Here is an 18910-nt window from a genome sequence, read left to right on the forward strand (position 1 = left end):
GTGCATGAGGACCTGCATTTATGGACACTCCGTGGAGAAGACCCGTGGGGCGCAGAGCTCAGCGACAACCCCTTTGTGCCCCTCTTTGCTCTCAGAGCCTGGGCACAGCCCTCGCCGGGGGAACTGTCAAGCCGCAGCCTCCAGACAGGAGGCTGGAGGGCTTTCTGGCTGCTCTGATGGCGGCTGAGCCCACACATCTTGGAAGGAGGTGCACGGAATACTAAAAAATTTAAGTGCTGCAATCAGGGCCTAAAGTAACGGAGCTGGAATTATTGAGGGAAATTTACAAGTTAAATCACCTAAAAGGCTGCACATGCAAATGACGCTAAATTAGCAAGAACTTGGGGGGCACGAGAATGACTCATCCTTTCTCAAAAGGAAAGTGGTCAGAGAGCACATCACAAACCGGGAAGGACGGGGAATGAGACCATCATTCCCCAGGCGGCGTCCGCGCGCTACAGGGTGCTTCGCACGCGGCGCCCCAAACGCCAGAAGCTCCCCAGTTCTCGTGGCGCCCAAAAATATCCTGTGCGCGTGAGCGTGCCCCTGGGACCTGCGATTGGGAAGCATGAAGAACCCGTTTCGCAGGTGGGAGCCTGAGTGGTGGCAGCTCTCGCCGCGGCTACGTGACAGAACTGGATGGACCCGCGAGCTTCCCAGGCCCTGCGCCAGACGCCCTCTTCGGCTAGCTGCAGCTCCACGGGGCCGGCGGTTTGTGTCGGGGCCTCAGCCGAGCCAGTCCCTCGGTACCTCTCCTGATGCCCTTGTGCGGGAGGGCCCAATGGTGTCTGGAGGCCGGCCGAGGGCTTCAGTCCCACGAGCAAGGGGTCTGAGACCCCGGTCTTGCTGACATCACCACCACCCTCTGATGGCCAGGCTGGGAAACAGCCATGGCAGGCGGCAGACAGACAGACAGACTGGCCTGGCAGGCAGGAGGCAGAAACCAGCGGATGCTTTGGGCAACGCATTAGTTTCCTGGGGCCACCTTTTTTTTTTTTTTTTTTTAATGCTCATTCATTTTTGAGACAGAGACAGAGCATGAGTGCGGGAGGGGCAGAGAGAGAGGGAGACACAGAATCAGAAGCAGGCTCCAGGCTCCCAAGCGGTCAGCACAGAGCCCGACGCGGGGCTCGAACCCACGAACCATGAGCTCACGACCTGAGCTGAAGTTGGATGCTTAACCAACTGAGCCACCCAGGTGCCCCACTAAACGTGGACCACGAACCTAGGTAGCCTAAACAGCAGAGATCTATTGTCTCCTGCTTCTGGAGGCCAGAAGTCTGAGCTCCAGGCATCAGCACAGCCGTGCTCCCTCGAAAGCTGCTAGGGGAGGATGTGTTCCAGGGCTGTGTCCCGGCATCTAGTCGTCCCTGGGCTCGGGGCCTCAAATTCATGTCTTCAATGTGGTGTTCTCCCTGTGTGTCTGTCTTTCCCCCTTTCTATTACGGCACCCGCCATTGGATTGGAGCTCACCCTAATGACCTCATCCCAACTTAATCATCTGCAGAAACCTTTTTCCAAATAAGGTCACACTCACAAGTCCTGGGGGTGAGGACTTCGCGGTGTTTGGGGAACACAATTCAACCTATGACAGACGTCAACTCACAAGTGTATTGGGCAAGTTCTCTGTAAAAGGCACCGTGCCGGCCACTGAAGGGACATGGCCCCAGCCCTTAAGGAGCTGCCCACCCCCCTGCCTGGAGGGTAAGCACCACCACATCTCGCTTACCAGCGACCTCGATGCAAAACCAAGTGCCTGAGTCATTTCTCAACTGGATTCATATTTTATTTGGCTCCAGTTCCCTCTGGGGTCCGGCTGCCTGCCAATGCTGCTCTGGGGCTCTCGGGCAGGGAGGCACCCCGAGGACCTTGACCCGGGGAATACGATAGTGAATGTGCAGAGCAGTAAGGATATTGAAACACATGCAGAACGGACATCATTGTCCTTGGCGCTTATGTGAACTTAAATGCAGCTCCTAAATCCAACAGCAAACTCCACCCTGGCCCCTCCTCCACCCCCCCACCCCCACCCCCCACTCCCGCTGGACACCCTGTGATTCCCCCAGGGCTGAACAGCTGAGTGTAGCCTTCAGATGAAAAGCTGCCTCTCCTGATGTGAGCACAGGCGGGGGTGGGAAGGAGCCCTGGATGGGGGGGTGGGGGGGGCGGGCAGAGATCTGGGTTCTAAACCCAGTTCTGTCACCAACAAGCAGCATGACCTTGGGCAAATCCTGAACCCTCTGTGGCCTCTGCTCAGTGGCTAGGAGGCTCTAAGATCCCTCCCAGTGCCAAGATTCCAACTCCAGGGAGAGGGCAGGAGGGTCGTGGAGAATCCTCCCAAGGAGACTTACAAGACGCAGGACCCACTCGCCTTCAGTTCCCAAGGGGAAATTTTACCTGCTTATCGGGCCTCAGCTGCCCAGGGCCTCTGGGCGTGATTGGGCTCAGGTTGAACACAGCGAGGGCATTGTTTTCTCTGTGGGAAGTTTCAGATAAGGAGCGGGGCTCCACTAAGCCAGATCAGGACTCGGGTCCCACCTCACCTTATCTTGAGGCTCCAGCCAGCCCGGTCTCCACCCCCCCCACCCCCCCCACCCCCCGCCCAGGGGTTCATTACAAGCTCAATATTTCCCTCCCGTGGAACATCTAGCCCTCCTCTCTGCCCACCCATCCCTTACAAACCCACTCAAGTTCCACCTCTTCCATGAAGCCTTCTCGGATACAACTCTATGTGGCAAATCAGTATCAGTTTTTCAGTCATAGAACATGTCGCCTGGATCGTATATTGAGGTCCAAATAACTTCTATGTCGCATTTAAATGCAGCTTCAAATATGCAAACCAAGAGATGTCACCAGCACATTGCCTTGCATTGAGTCTCTTGTCATGCGTCACACCGAGTGGTCCCTAGGACTTTTCAATCTGTAGACTTACGATACTCAGTTCTGGAAAAATTTTTGTGTATTTTTACAAATTAGGAAGGAAGTTAACCATCCTGTTACATTCTTTGTTCCTTCCAAAACTTCAATTTGAACATCATGGATTTGTTTTCTCTCTCTCTCTTTTTTTTTCTCTCTGAAATTCCCAGAACTGGAGGTCATGAAATACATATTGAAAGGATACTTCAAATCCCTATACATTGTCAAAGTAGATCCACTCCAAAGCACATCATCATGAATTTTCAGGATACTGACGATAAAGAGAAGACTCTAAAAACTTTCAGAAAGGGGGCAACATTTAATAAGACGGATCACGGATCAGAATGGCCTCAGACTTCTCATTAATAACACTAGATGGTAGCAGTGCCTTCAAAACTCTGAGGGACAGCGGTTCCCAAGCAACAGTTATATACCCAGTGAAGCCGCTAAAACATTAAGGGCAAAATGGGCGTGTTTAGATACGCACGGTCTCAAGCGTTCACCCCTTAAGCATCCTTTCTCAGGAAGCTGCTGGAAGGGAGACTTGATCAAAACAGGAGAACGAAGTAAGAAATGAGAAGGAAAGAGAGCCAAGAAATGGGCTTCCGCCCAAGAGAGAGTCCGTGGAGGGCACCTCCAGGATGCCCCCGCCCCGGTGGTGGTTGGGGGGGGAGGGGTTGGGCAGCAGATATCAGTCCCCCAACATGGGAGAGGCCAGAAGGCCCTGGGGAAGAGTTTTTCCCAGACGCCAAAATTAGTAGGATATCTAACATATCTGAATGTACACAACTTGCAAACCGGGAAGAATTGGGGGATAAAACAGTAACGAGTACATAGAGAGCTCGGCAAAAGCAAATGCAAGGCAATCGCGAAATCCAGAGAAAATGAAAAGTTACAGCAGAAGGAAAAATTAATCATGGCTCATCCGTGAATAGTAGTTAACTGTTACCCGAAACTCCGAAAATTACTCTAACCCAGAAGAGGTCACAACTGGGAGGATGAAGGGCCAGAAAGTCTAGGGTGCCAAGGGTGAAGAGACCGGAAGTGGAGGGGTGAAGGGTGAAGGAGACAGGAAGTCTAAGGGGGTGGAAAGTGATGAGATGATGGGTGCGTGTGTGTGTGTGTGTGTGTGTGTGTGTGTGTGTGTGTATGTGTGTAGGAGACCAGAAGTGGAGGGGTGAAGGGTGAAGTGTGAAGGAGACCGGAAGCGTAAGGGGGTGGAAGGTGAGAGGTGAAGGAGACCGGAAGCGTAAGGGGGTGGAAGGTGAGAGGTGAAGGAGACCGGAAGTAAAGGGGGTGAAAGGTGTACGAAGACAGGAAGTGTCAGGGAGTGAAGAGTGAAAAATGTAGAAGAGCCAGATTGTCACGGGCTATCCTCAGTTGCAAACACCCAGAGTGGAAAAAGCTAGAAATATAAGCCTGTTCTTTGGCGATAGGGAGGTAAGTAACAAAAGAATCAGCTAGAAGAGTTGAGCGCTCCCACTGTGGAGAGCAGGAAGTAGGGAGGGGGGAAATGCTCTTGTAAGTATTTGCCTTTAAACTGTGACGTTTCGGTACAAACCACAGAGAGGGAGACCCTGAGGAGTCGACTGGATGTGCCGTGTGCGGCGGCCGGGCCTACTCGCCACCCTCGGGAGGGCCCCCAGCGAGCGTGGAGGACGGAACCCCCGCAATCACCGGTCAGTCTTGTCATTCACACCCCACGACTGCTGTGGCTCGGGGAGTGGGGAGTGAGGGGCAGAGGTGGGCCCTGGGAGGCCAGGGTTGGGCTGGGGTGCCGAGGGGCCTTCCGGGGGTCAGGGCAGCACCGGGTGGGCCCGCGCGTTCCGTGCTGTGGGGTCCGGCTCCGGTTTGGAGAGCCCCCAGCGCCCGGTGCCCCCCGGGGCCCAGGGAACCTCAGAGGCTGTCGGTCCCGCGACGGCCGCCAGGTGGCGCCAGAGCCCGCGCCAGCTCGCAGCCTCCGAGCCCGGCCTCCCGGGCGCCCAGGCCAAAGCCGGAGGGTGGGGGGGGCCGGGTCTCCCGGTGAGCGTCTCCCTCACCCCCACCCCCACCCCCACCTCGGCATCTCCGAGGGAGATTTTTTCCCAGCGGAAAATTTCAAATACCTGCAAAAACAGACCGAACGGTATTACGAAAAGCTGATTCCGTTTCTCTTACTCCTCCGCCCGCCCGTGTCCCCACCACCGTTTGTTTCTAAAAGCGAATCTCAGACATCCCATCATTTCATCTGTAAATATCTCAGCTGGCAACTCTAGCAAAAAGGACGCAAAACAGATCATAGTCGCATCATTGCCACAAACGTTGAACAAACGGAAGGCCTGGGTCAGGAATGCGGGGAATGGGGAAGGGGGCAGGCATCTTCAGGATCAGGTAGGGAGCCAGGAGCGCCAGACGGGACACGGGGTGGCTTGTTTGCGGGAGAGGAAGCCCCCCTCCCCGGTGCTCACCGCGGACTCCTGCAGCGCTGGGTCAGATGGACGATGTGAGGAGCAGGCTGGGGGGCCCTGGTCCTGCCCACCCCTCCCCACCCCTGGACACTCTCTTCTGCCACCAGACATTTTCAGTTCAGCTGGACAGGTGAGGGGAATGTGAAGGAAAACTAGGAATGCGGATCGCCAGTCCCTTCAGGGGCTTTTCTGTCTCGTCCCCTAAATTCTGTGCTTTTCTTTTCTTTTCTTTCTTTTTTTTTACCTTTATTTATGTTGAGACAGAGAGCCCGCCAGCGGGGGAGGGGCAGAGAGGGAGAAAGAGAACCCCAAGCAGGCTCACGCTGGCTGCCAGCCCAGAGCCCGGCGTGGGGCTTGCTTGAACCCACGAATCCTGAGATTATCATGACCTGAGCCGAAATCGAGTCGGACGCTTAGCCAACCGAGCCACCCCGGTGCCCCAATTCAGTGCTGTCCTTAAGGCTTAAATCCTGGGCGCCTCTCTCTGCTCAGCTGGTCCAATGTGCCTGAAGGACCGCCCAGCCCGTCTCTCCTACCCTTCCTGACTCCCTCCTGGAGTTGATCCTCCCCTGGGTGACTGAAGCCGAGGACCTGGGCCACTCTGCTCCTCCCTTGTGTCTTTTTACATCTCTGCATTTTATGGCCAGCCACTCCCAGGAGCGGGGGTGGGGGGGTAGGCGGTGTGTGAGGGGGGTGACAGCAAGCACATAAGGCCCGTTGTCAAGCCTTGAATTTCCCCCGATCTCTAGCAGAACTGCTGCACGGAGCTCTAAGGCGGGCTGGGGGTCACGGACCCAGGCTGAGGCCTAGCTCTGCCGACAAGCTGGCTGACCTTGAACAGGCTCCTTCACCTTGCCCGGGTGCAGGGCGGAGACAGGGGTACCAATAGCAGTTCTGGAGCTCCGAGGGACAATCTTCAGTGCTGAACTCGGTGCACGGCCCTTGGCGACGTTCTCATTAAATCGGCCGCTCCCCGAGCCCCTTCTCCGACTGGCCGCTCGTTCCAGGATCTTTCTGCTCATTCATTCCTCCCTCTCGACAAGCGTGTGTTGAGCACCTACTGTGTGCTAAGCGCTAGGGATGCTGCGGTGAGGAAAACGGAGCTGATGCCTGCCCCCGCCCAGCGCTGGGTTTGACAAGACACAGTCCAGCAGGGGCCACGCAGGTCGCGAGCGGGCAGTGCGGGTTGGGGGGGGGGGGGTACGGCCTTCTGGAGGAGCAGGGCTTTCCCAGGTGAGATGTGCTGGCGGGTGGCCCCGAGCTGGGCTCACCTGACCTGTTCAGGCTAACCTGGGGAAGGCCCGGGCTCTCTCCTGACCCCCCCCAGGCCCCGCTCCCCCCAGGGGAAAGGGTGTCCCTGCTGGTTCCCTGACACCGTGCCCAGCATGGACCCCTCTCTCTCCTTGGTGTCATGCTGCTCTCTTCTCCCAGCTCAGGTGGTGGAAAACGGGGCCCCGGAAGCTTGAGGAAGCTCATTGCAGCCCAGCCCCCCGGGGAGACACTGAGTCCATCAGAATTCCCGTCTGCCACCCTCGACTGGTCATCGGTGGCCCGTCGGGCCACGGGGCCCCCCTGCAACCGTAAGGACGCAGGGAGAAGTGGGCGAGTGCGGAGGGCCTGGCTCCCCTGGTGCTCCTCCGAGCCCACCAGCAGGACTTTCTCTTCCCCCACCCAAGGGGGCCCACTGCGCTTTTCGTAGATAAGGAAAACTGAGGCACGGGGAGGTGGGTTCGTTTCCTGCGGCTGCCGTCACATGTCACCACAAACTTAGCAGTTTAGAAGCACAGAGACATATTCTCTCTCCGAGGCTGACATCAGGATGGCAGGGCTGTGCTCCTGCCAGAGGCTCCAGGGGCGAGGCTCCTCCGTGCCTCTTGTAGCTTCTGGCGGCTGCCGGCTCTCCTTGGCTCGTGGTCACGGTCGCTCCAGTCTGCAACGCCGGCATCTACACGTCCGTCTCAGCTCCACCTTCGTGGTGCCTTCTGCCCTGGGTGTGCGTCAGGTCCCCACCCCCCTCCCCCACCCCGCCTCTCTCTTCTGAGGACATTTGTGATTACGTTTGGGGCCGCCAGATATAACCCAGGACAGGCTCTCCATTGTCAGGATCCTTAATTTAGTCCCAACAGCAAAGGCCCTTTTCCAAATAAGGTAACATTTACAGTTCACACTGGTTAGGACCTGGTGTTCTTTGGGAGCCTCTGTCAGTCCCCAATGGGGAGTCCGTAACTTGCTCAATGTCACACAGCGGATTAAGTGGTGAAGCTAAACCCCAGTCTGCCAGCCAGACTGAAAACCCCCTGCTCTTAATACATTCTTATTCCCTTGTGCTCTGGAAGTTTCTTTGGTTTCTTCTTTTTCAATGTTTATTTGTTTTTGAGAGAGAGAGAGAGAGAGAGAGTATGCGTGCTAGTGGGGGCAGGGCAGAGAGTGAGGGAGTGAGGGGACAGAGGATCTGAAGCGGGCTCCTTTGCTGACAGCAGCTAGCCCCACGGCGGTGGGGGGGGGGGGGAGGCTCGAACTCATGACCTCAGGAGCCGTGAGATCGTGACCTGAGCCGAAGTTGGATGCTCAACCGACTGAGCCACCCAGGCGCCCCGTGCTCCAGAAGTTTCTATTCAGAGCCCACCCTCAGAACAATGTGTTCCCTCCTCAGCCCTGGTCGCCGACCGGTCACGTGGGTTGAGGGATACCGTCAAAGCTTGCCTGCCGGAAGGCATTTCCTCTCCTGGCCTTTCCCAGCCCAAGTCCGTAACCCTGCTGAGAGCTCAGGGTACTCGCAGGGACAATCTGTGGAGCAGTGGAGGCCATCATCCGTTCATCCACTCATTCCTTCGCGCCACAGGTATTTGGCATCACCTGTCAGGAGTGCCCGGATCAGGAAACATCCTGGCTGACCCACGGTGGGCAGGGCTGGGGAAACCACAGTGGAGTTGGGGGAGAGCGGAGCCTGAGGACGCTGAGGACCGCGTCTCATCCTTCTCTTGTATCTCCAAAACCAGAACCAGAAAGGGGGAGCCACGTGAAATCAAGCGCTGAATTAATGAAACTCACGTTGATCGTCAGTTGCTGTTACTGTTAGCAAAAGAGATAACCGGTGTGTTATCTCCTGATGGAAGAACACGGCATGGCCTCCCCGTGGTGCAACCAGCAAGATCCGGGCTGGGAGGGGCGCCTGGGGGGCCCAGTCGGTTAAGCATCGAACCTCGGGCTCAGGTCAGGATCTCATGGGCCCCGCGTCGAGCTCTGTGCCGACAGCTAGGAGCCCGGATCCTGCTTCGGATTCTCTGTCTCCCTCGCTCTCTGCCCCTCCCCCACTCATGCTCTGCCTCTTTTCTCTCTCAAAAATAAACATGAAAAAACTGAAGAAAAAAAAAAAAGAGAGAGAGAGAGAAAGACCCAGGCTGGGAGACACCCTACAGGGCAAATGACCCAGTTCCTTCACAGGTGCGTGTGCTCGTGCATGCACACACACAAACACACATACCCACTGAGTCAAGAAACCTACGGGTAAAAGAAGCTTGACAGACGTGTCCAGCGATTTCAGCACGTGAACTTATTTGAATCCTGATTCAGGGGCATCTGGGTGGCTTGGTCGATGAAGCGTCCAGCTTTGGCTCAGGTCATGATCTCACGGTTCATGGGTTCGAGCCCCGTATCAGGCTCTCTGCTGTCAGCCCAGAACCTGCTCCATATCCTCTGTCCCCCTCTCTGCCCCTCCCCTGCTGGCTCGCTCTCTCTCTCTCTCTCTCTCAAAAATGGATAAACTTAAAAAAAAAATACTTTGAATCCTGATCCAAACAAGCAAGATATTTTTAAAATGACATTTGTCAGACAATTAGATATTTAAATACTGAGTATTTGCTGAAATTAAGAAAGTGTTAATTTTTTAGGTGTGATGATGGTATTAAGGTTTTATATTTTAAAAACTTTTATTTTATATTTATATATTCTATTTGTGTAATAAATACATTTATATATTTTATGTACTAGGTGCATTTAAATACATTTATATAAAATATTTTACTTTTTATTAAATATTTTATATGTGTATATCTTCATGTTTTATATTTTTATATTTTTAAATATTTAAAATATTTTGTATTTTTATAATTTTAGTTTTTAAAACTTTTAATGTTTTATAAAATAGATGTTTAAGGTTTTTCATAAAATCTTTATATACTGGGGCACCTGGGTGGCTCAGTCGGTTGAGCGTCCAACTTCAGCTCAGGTCATGATGTCGCAGCTCATGAGTTCAGGCCCTGGGTCAGGCTCTATGCTGACAGCTCAGAGCCCGGAGCCTGCTTCAGATCCTGTGTCTCCCTTTCTCTCTTCACCTCCCCTGCTTGCACTGTCTCTCTCTTTCTTTCTCTCTCGCAAAAATAAAATTAAAATTTAAAAAAAAACTTTATAAAGTTAAAAACATTTTTAAAATTATTTTTAAATTACATATTAAATTAAAAGACAAACCTTTACTTTTTAGAGCTACACACTTAAACATTTACAGATGAAATAATATGAAGTCAAGGATTTTCTTTAAGAAAATATAAGGAGGGGCTCCTGGCTGGCTCAGCAGGTGAAGCATGCGACTGTTGATCTTGGGTAGTAAGTTCCAGCCCAGGTAGGGTGTCAAGTTTACTTAAAAAGAAAATCCAGGGGCACCTGGGTGGCTCAGTCAGTCAAGCATCTGACTTTGGCTCAGGTCATGATCTTGAGGTATGTGGGTTCAAGCCCCGAGTTGGGCTCTGGGCTGGCAGCTCAGAGCCTGGAGCCTGCTTCGGATTCTGTCTCCCTCCCTCTGTTTCCCTCTCTCTCTGCCCCTCTGTGTCTCTCGCCCTCTCAAAAAAAAAAAATAATTAAAAAAAAAAATATATATATATGTATATATATAAACATTAAAAAACACTAAAAAGAAAAAAAGAAAAAAAAATCCAAGGAAGGGGAGTGCTTAGGAGCATAGATGAAACAGAACCAGCAGTGAGTGCGAGCTGAGCAATGGCTCCCGGGGGGCGGGGTTCATTAAACCAGCCAGTCTACTTGTATGTAGGCTAATTTTTTGATACTAAAAAGTTAAAGGTTTTTTAAAAAGACAAAGCACAAGGGCATTCAAGGGCTGTTTAAAGAGGTTTCCTGTTCAATTCTTTTTTTTTTTTTTAATTTAAAAAATGTGTATTTTTGAGAGAGAGACAGTGTGAGTGAGGGAGGGGCAGAGAGAGCCACAGGATCCAAAGCAGGCTCCAGGCCCTGAGCTGTCAGCCCAGAGCCTGACGCGGGACTAGAACTCACCAGCAGTGACATCACGACCTGAGCCAAAGTCCGACACTTAACTGACTGAGCCACCCAGGTGCCCCTCCTGTTCAATTTTTTTACTGAAACTCCCCGCCCCCTCCACCCCCCTCCTGCCAGCATCCACAGCTGAGCGCGCGGTCATCTTCCCGCGGGGGCCACTAGGGGGCGCGTGTCCGCCCCCACCCCAGCAAGACCTGCTCAGGTAGAGCAGCAGGTAAAACTTGAATCCCGAGGCCAAGCCAGCCAGGTTCCTCTTATTGAGAGGATAGCTCTAGACTGAAAGGGCCCGGAGGGTGGTAAAGCCCCTCGTCGCTATCCTGCCACCAGCACACTCTGCCGCGTCCCTGTCCCTTCTCGGGCACCTTCCCGGTAGGATCCCTACTGTTAGAAGAGCAAGGAACATCCCGATCGAGGCAGGATGCCTGTGTTGGGCCAGACTCCAGTGGGAGGAGCCAGCTGCCCTCCACAGGTGCTTTCGAAGTTAGAAGTGGGGGCTTCCACAGATTCGCCAGAAGTCTCCTAAAATGCTAGAGAGTCCAGGCTCGGGAAGGAAGGTTGTGACACCCCTGGAGCTGAGAGCCCCCCCTTCCCCGCCCCCGCTTGTGGCCACACCCACAAGTCTCCTGGGCCTTCTGGAACAAGATGATGAGAAATGAAACAGAAAGCATCTGTCTGGAGGCTTAAAAGCAGTCATTTCAGCAATCTCAGCAGGTGGGGGAGAGAGATCAGGGGGGCTCTGTGCCCACCAGGAGAGAACACGGAGGACACAGGACACCCCCAGCTTGCCGGGCACGATGCTGAAGGCCTGTGCTGCGGGACTGGCAATGTACCAAAAGCAGGCCACGGCTCAAAGCCGGAAGCCCATCCTTCCCTGGATCAGGGTGGTTTGCCTACATTGTATCTGGCTGTCAGTAAAAAACTGAAACATAAAACCCGCAGCCTCTTTTTCAAATCCAATGTCCAGAATTCAATAAAAACTACCAGCCGTGTGCTCCAAACCAATGAGCAAAACATCTGAATGAACATCTGACCAAAGAAGATAGACAGATGGCAAATGAGCCCATGAAAAGGTGCTCACCATCAGTAGTCCCTAAGACACATAAACGCAAATTAAAACGAGATACCACTACACGCCCACGGAAATGGCTACAATAAAAACACTGACTGCATCAAGTGTTGGTGAAGAGGGGGAACCAGAAAACTCGCCCTGCTCCATAATAACCACTTGGGAACACGGTTGGTAGTTGATTTAAAAATGAGACATGTGTCCCAGCCATTCCTCCTTTAGGTATTTGCCCAAGAGAAATAAAAACATGTGTCTTTAAAGAGACTTACACAAGAATGTCCAGAGCAGTTTTTTTTTTTAAAATAGCCCCAGGGCGGGCGCCTGGGTGGCTCAGTTGGTTAAGCCTCCGACTTCGGCTCAGGTCATGATCTCATGGTCTGTGGGTTTGATCTGGCATCGGGCTCTGTGCTGATGGCTCAGAGCCTGGAACCTGCTTCATGTTCTATGTCTCCCTCTCTCTCTGCCCCTCCCACACCCATGCTGTCTCTCTCTGTCTCTCAAAAATAGATAAACATTAAAAAAAATAGCCCCGGGGCACCCGGGTGGCTCAGTTGGTTAACTGTCTGACTCTTGGTTTCAGCTCAGGTCATGACCTCACAGTTTTGTGGGTTCGAGCCTTGCATCGGGCTCTGTGCTGATGGTGTGGAACCTGCTTGGGATTCTCTCTCTCCCTCTCTCTGTCACTCTCCTACTCACGCTGTCTCTGTCTCTCAAAATAAATCAACTTAAAAAAAAAATAGCCCCAAACTGGAAACAACTCAAATGTTCACCAACAAGTGTATCTCCTGGAATACTACTCAACAATAAAAAGGAGCAAGCTATTGATTCATACAACTACACAAATGAATCTCAAAATAATTGTGCTGAGTGATAGAAGCCAGACCAAAAAAGAGCACATAGCATATGATCTGATTTATATAAAATTCTAGAAAATGAAAACTGAGCTGTAATGATAGTGGTTGCCTGGGGATGAGGGGAAGGATATAGAGAGGGATGCATCCCCTAAGGGACACAAGGAAATTTGGGGAAGTATATTAGTCAGGGTCCTCCAGAAAAACAGAACCAACACATTATATTCACACGTGAATATATATTCAGCATAATTCGTTCCAGAAGCATGCTTGTAATCCAAAGCACTTGTATACCAAAGCGAATTTCCCCATAAGAAATAATGGAAACTCAGGTGATTCGTTCTACAACCCAAAATATTCATATAAGAATGATTACAATACTATAACGTAATACAAAAGAATAAAGAAAATACAAAATATAAAGAACAATAAACAACCTGCACTTCCCTTTGAAAGCCTTCGTGGCTGGTGCGAGGGAAAGAGAGGAGGGCTATTGTGTAGGACGACTTTCACTATCACGAAAGGAATCACCACTCTCTATTGGCTCAATGGAACCTTTTTCTTCTCCTGCAACCTTATCCAATGGCCCCTGCTTTTGCCTTTTTTTGAGGATTTTGCGGAACCGTGACATCGCGTTGGCGATCACCCACAATCCCGCAGCCGGAGAGAGAGAAGAACCATTGGCTCAGTGGTGATCGTGTGACATCTGGCATCACGTAGTACTCGGATTGCAAGGCATCTCTTGTTTTTCAAGTTTAGATTGATTAGAAATGTTTGCTCGCCTTGGGGAACACTCGCAGAACGAGGTGGTCGAAATCCAAGGTTTTACTGTATTTTGTGTTCCCCACAGGAGGTGATAACCGCTACAGGGAGGAACAGCCCTGAAAGACAGTGGTGAAGGGGAAGCCTCCCAGTAGACACATTTTGGCCAACCTGGTTGTGTGCTTCGGAGGAAAGGTGGTTTGGGGTCAAGGTCGACACTGACTGATGAGTCATGGGTCATAGATTCGCTGGCTGGTCAGGAGCCTTGGATGGTCGAGATCGGAAGGCTTGTGAGCAGGAAGTCTGGGAAAGAGTTACATGGAGATGGAAGTCCCTGGATGAGCATCATGTGACGCTACAAGGTATGGAAGTTCCCAGCTGGGGCCCCCACTGCAGAGCACCCTAGCAGGGGTGCTTGCTAATCACGCTAATGAAGGGATCGATCTTTCCCGCGAATGTCGGTCAGCCCGTTTCCCCTCTCACCGCAGTGCATCCTCAGTAAGTACCCTTCGCTAGGACCCACACGGGTATCATCTCCATTGAGGTCTCAAACTGCTAAATACTAGCAAAGACCAACCCCGAATCCCCGAGGTTGCACCTTCCGGAAGCTGGAGGACCAGGCCGGTAACTTGTATTGCTTCTTCATGGAGAAATCTGCTCTCTTAGGAGCGGGGTCCTGTTCCGGGTCCAGACTTGCTTTTCTTTACTGGCAGCGTGCCAGCACCACCACTTGGAGATTTTCAGAGTGCTCTGCTCATTGTCATGGTAACCCACACAACATCATCTCCAGCCAAGAAACTCGTTATACGGCAAAAGGCATGTGGCACTGAGTTCATGCCCATGGAATTCCCTGGCCTGTGCACAGCTCCCGAGATACTCAGTGGCACTTGTGTGGATGGACTGAGGAAATGGCCTGCTGAGGGCTCAGCTGGGGCACCAGCGGGAGTATGTGGGATCTCTCCGGGAGACACCACATGTATTCGGTGCCGTTTCCCCCATGGCCAGAATACACAGGTTCTGTACTTTGACAGGCTGCCCCTGGAGTCTCGAACTGGTCTGGAGCGTAGCCTGGGAAGGAAATGTTGGAGATCTGAAGAGAAGATGTGACATAGTCACTTAGGTTTGTTAGATGTGCGCAAGGACCAGGGTGGAGGCCGAAGGGGCCCCCGTCGCTTTTTCACCAACCAGTCCTCTTACAGAACGTTCGCTTCCCCCGTAACGCTGGGCTCAGCGCTCGAGAAGGAAGGTTCCCCGGAGAGCACAGTCTTGATCCCGTTAAACCGGAAGGTCAGGTCGGTGACTTGTGGGCTTCTTGACCAAGCCCGAATCGAATGGGGTTCACTGTACTGGCCGGGATAAGAAGGACTCTACCTGAACCAGAGGACTCGCCAGAGCACGGCAGGGTCTCCCCGTCCAAAAACCGGCCAATAGGAAACCGCGGTGACTCAGGGAGGACAGGACAGCTAAGAATTTGGATTCCGTGGGAATGAAGATTTGCACCACCCTGAGAAGTGAAACCCAGAGGGCCGCAGTGCTGCCGAGAGGTAAGGAAGTCGGTGCAGGCAGCGAGAGGAGGGAGCCAAGAGTGCCACCCCAGGTCTGGAACCAGCAGCAAGTGGGCTCTTTCGCCCCCTTTCCCTGTTGCCTTCCGCGAAGAACAATGTTGGCCACTAACGTCGTCGTTTGGATTCGCGTTGCAAGTATGACGCAGCTGACACTACCCACTGCAGTCGATGCCTGATGGGACTTGGTGTTTCCCCAGGGTGGGGGCCACAGGATCCAGTCGTCGAAATAAAGGACAAGGACTCTCTCTGCCCCTCTGGATTCATTTTCCATCCTTTTCTCGCCTGCTGGGTGTCCAGGAGGCTGACTGCTATAGAATCCTCTCTCCAGACCCTCTCATCTTCTGGCCTCCAGTTGGATTTGACCAATGGAGGCATGAGCAGGAGATCATAGGTTTGGAGGAAACATAGATCAGGGGATTTGTCACGGTTTTGACAGTGCTTGCTTGGCCCTGAAGCCCCGGGGCGGGCAGACCCTCTTCCACAGCCCTGACCCCCACATGGTAATGGGAGCATCATCCCTTCCTTGTCCCCTTGGTCCCCCTTTGGTGCTTGTATCTAGGTGTCTTATTATCATTCATTATTTTCCCTTAGCCCTGCCCGTGTCTCATAAAGAGGCCCTTCATTAACTTTCTTCAATTAAACCTTCTTTCTGTGCCATATACTTCCTGCTGGTGGCCTCACTGATCCTGGGACCTTTAAGTAATTCACCTTCACTGAAGCATAAAGTTCATGGTGGGAGGAAATGGTGAGAAATGAAGTTGTACAGGGAGGGTGGTCAATTATGAGAAGCTTTGTGCACTGGGATCGTGTAAGCTTCACGAGGCATTGAGCAAACTATCTAACCTCTTTTGCCTCTGTTTCACCGCCTATAAAATAAGGACAATGACAGGATGTATCTTTCGGGTGACCATGAAACATTGAAAATAGTGCCTGGCACAGAAAGTGATCAACAGCATCAGGGACAGTGATGCACTGCAAGGTTTTAAGCAAGGAAGTGACCGGGTCAGATGTGGTGATCCAAAAAGCTGTTCTGGGGGAAATGTGGAGAAGACATGGGGTTTGTAAGTGACCAGCAAGTCTGGAGGCAAGACTGGAGGCAAGAACACCAGTAACGAGACTACTGCAATGTTCTTAGCAAAATACATACATACAGAATAAAATTGAGATGTACCATCCAAAAAAGAGACCAAGAAAGAAAAAGATACAGAATACAAGAAATGGGACTTCTGGCACAATATCCGGGACCTTTAGGTAGTTCAGTTTTGCGAAAGCATAACGTGCAAGGTGAGGGTGATGGTAGAGATGTACCCCCTCCCGCTCCAGACCTACAGCGACTGAGTTCGAGAGAATCCTCCTAGCTTGCTGTCACTCTCTCCAGCACCCCTGAAGTCTTCATTCTTGATACCTTGAATGTCCACATAGAGGAAACTTCCAGCACCCTGGCCTCCGTTTCTTAAGCCTCTCCTCCTCCAGTGACTCTGTCCTCTATCCCCTGCCTCAGCCACTCATTTTCATAGTCTTACCCTAGACCTCATTGTTACCAATAACTGCAGCCTTCCCATGCCTCCGTCACCATCCGTATCTTCTTCTCTGCTCACTCCTCCAAAGTCTTCTCCCCTGTCCTCAACGTTAGCTGATGAGCGTGCCCCCTACGTCACCGAGGAAATAGCAGCAGTGAGCAGAGAGCTCCCATAGGCCCCTGCAACTGCCTGGCCCCCGCAACTACCAGCCTCTGGGCCTCTATGCTCCTTCTCCCCTTCCGTTCTCTGCCGGCTCATCCCAGAGACCCCGATTTAATGTGCTGAGCGCGGCCTAGGTCTGGGGACCTTGAAACGCTCCCTGGATGATTTTATTTTATTTTATTTTATTTTATTTTATTTATTTATTTTTCAACGTTTTTTATTTGGGACAGAGAGAGACAGAGCATGAACTGGGGAGGGGCAGAGAGAGAGGGAGACACAGAATCAGAAACAGGCTCCAGGCTCCGAGCCGTCAGCCCAGAGCCCGAAGCGGGGCTCGAACTCACGGACCGCGAGATCGTGACCTGGCTGAAGTCGGACGCTTAACCGACTGCACCACCCAGGCGCCCCTCCCCAGATGATTTTAACGTACATCCCACGTTGAAAACTGCCACTGAGGATGCATGGCCCGTGCTCTCCCCCTTGAGCTGCTCAAGGAGATTGCTCCTGGAGTCTTTCTCTCCCTCCGAGCATCATCGTTGGTTCCCCCCCACCCCCCCGCTTGCTCTTTCCTCCCAGCTACAAACATGCTGCTGATTCCTCCAATTTAGGGAAAAACTTCTCCACCCCCCTTCTTCCTCCAATTACTGCCCCACTTTTCTACTCCCCTTCGCGACGCATTTCTCTAAAGGGTTGTCTGTATTTATGTCTGTAATTCCTTTTCTCCCGTTGGCTCTCCAGGCTTTGCCCTGCGGGCCCACCAAAGCTCTTGTCGTCAAGTTCGCCAATGGCTGCTTCACTGCTGTAGCCTATGGCCGATTCCCAGGCTTCCACTTGAGAGGTCATCCGCGATATCCGACCCAACCGATCACTCCTTTCGCCCTAGAATGCTTCCTCGACTCGGCTTCCAGGACACCACATGCTTCCTGCTTTCCTCCTAATTCGTGATGAATGCATCTCAGCATCCTTCCGGCTCACCCCTCACAGGGGTTGCTCGGCATGGCAGCCACATGGGTCCATCACTGTCTGTCCTTGCTCAAATCCTCCAGCGGTTTCCCATCTCATTCAGAGTAGGACACAAAGTCCTCAAAATAGCCCACAAGGCCCTGCATGCCTCACCCCTCCCCCCCATACACACAGATGCCAGGACCTCCGGGACCTCGGCACCCTCCAGCTACATTGCAGCCTCCTCTAACACACCAGACCCTTAAATCCAGGGACTGTGCCCTTGGTGTGCCCCTCCCTTCAAGGCAAACTTCCAATCTCCCTTCTCTGCTGTTTTTTTTTTTTAATTAACCTTTTTTTTTTTTTAAAGTAAGCCGTACGCCCAATGTGGGGCTCAAACTCACAACCCCAAGGTCAAGAGTCGCATGCTCTCCCAAGTGAGTCAGCCAGGCGCCCCTGAACTTTTTATTTTGGGATAATTGTACATTCACATGAAGTTGTAAGCAATAAGGCAGAGAGGCCTTGTGTATTCCTCCTCCGGTTTTCCCCAATGGTAACATCTTGCACGACAGGTACAATGTGACCACGAGGCTATCACTGTGGTAGGGTTGTATTCATTGCCGGTGGCTACTGTAACAATTATCACCAACTGGGTGACTTAAAACAATAGCGATTTGTTCTCCCTCAGTTCCGGAGGCCAGAACTTCTAAATCGAGGTTTAGGCAGCGCCCTACTCCCTCCAGAGGCTCTAGGGGAGAATCTGTCCCTTGCTTTGTCCAGCTTCTGGTGGCCGCTCTGCCCCATCTCTCTCTCTCCAGCTTCACATCACTTTCTCCTGTGTGTGCGTGCAGTCTCCTGCCTCCCTCTTATAAGGTCACTTGTGATGGCGTTTAGAGCTCACAGGATAATCCAGGATAATCTCCCCATCTCAAGATCCTTAATCTAATTACCTCCGCAAAGGTCTTTTCTCCTAATAAGGTAACACTGACAAGTTCTGAGCGTTAGGGTATGGACATGTCTGGGAGCTGCCATCAGCCTAGCCCGACCGTGCAGATGTGGAACATTCCTGGCATCTCAGAACTCCTCAAATTGCCTTTTGAGTGTTGAATTTTGTCAAATGCTTTTTCTTTCCTTTTTTTTTTTTCATTTTTCAAAAATGTTTATTAATGTATTTTGAGAGAGAGAGAGAGAGAGAGCCAGCGTGTGCATGAGCAGGGGAGGAGCAGAGAGAGAGAGAGAAAATCCCAAGCAGGCTCCCCATGTCAGCACAGATCCCAACTCGGGGCTCGATCTCGTGAACCATGAGATCATGACTTGAGCCAAAATCCGGAGTTGGACACTTAACCAACTGAACCACCCAGGAGCCCCATTAAAAGCTTTTTCTGCATCAATT

The 18910-nt window shown here is 52.1% G+C and overlaps 1 long non-coding RNA gene across 5 annotated transcripts; it reads left to right on the top strand.

The window, feature by feature from the left end:
- The first annotated feature begins 4133 nt into the window (after positions 1-4133).
- On the top strand, positions 4134-17852 carry LOC106969580 (uncharacterized). 5 transcript variants are annotated; one of them, XR_008296543.1, is made up of 4 exons: positions 4134-4356; positions 4483-4595; positions 6795-8205; positions 8363-9167. It is a non-coding gene; the product is annotated as an uncharacterized LOC106969580 (long non-coding RNA). The 5 variants fall into 5 exon arrangements; XR_008296545.1 differs by lacking the exons at positions 6795-8205; positions 8363-9167 and adding exons at positions 13417-13690; positions 17314-17852 and having other exon boundaries at positions 4140-4356; XR_008296544.1 differs by lacking the exons at positions 6795-8205; positions 8363-9167 and adding exons at positions 13417-13690; positions 13995-16597 and having other exon boundaries at positions 4140-4356.
- The last annotated feature ends 1058 nt before the right edge of the window (positions 17853-18910 follow it).

This window comes from Acinonyx jubatus, chromosome A2 (genome assembly GCF_027475565.1).
Source record: "Acinonyx jubatus isolate Ajub_Pintada_27869175 chromosome A2, VMU_Ajub_asm_v1.0, whole genome shotgun sequence".
Lineage (NCBI taxonomy): Eukaryota > Metazoa > Chordata > Mammalia > Carnivora > Felidae > Acinonyx > Acinonyx jubatus.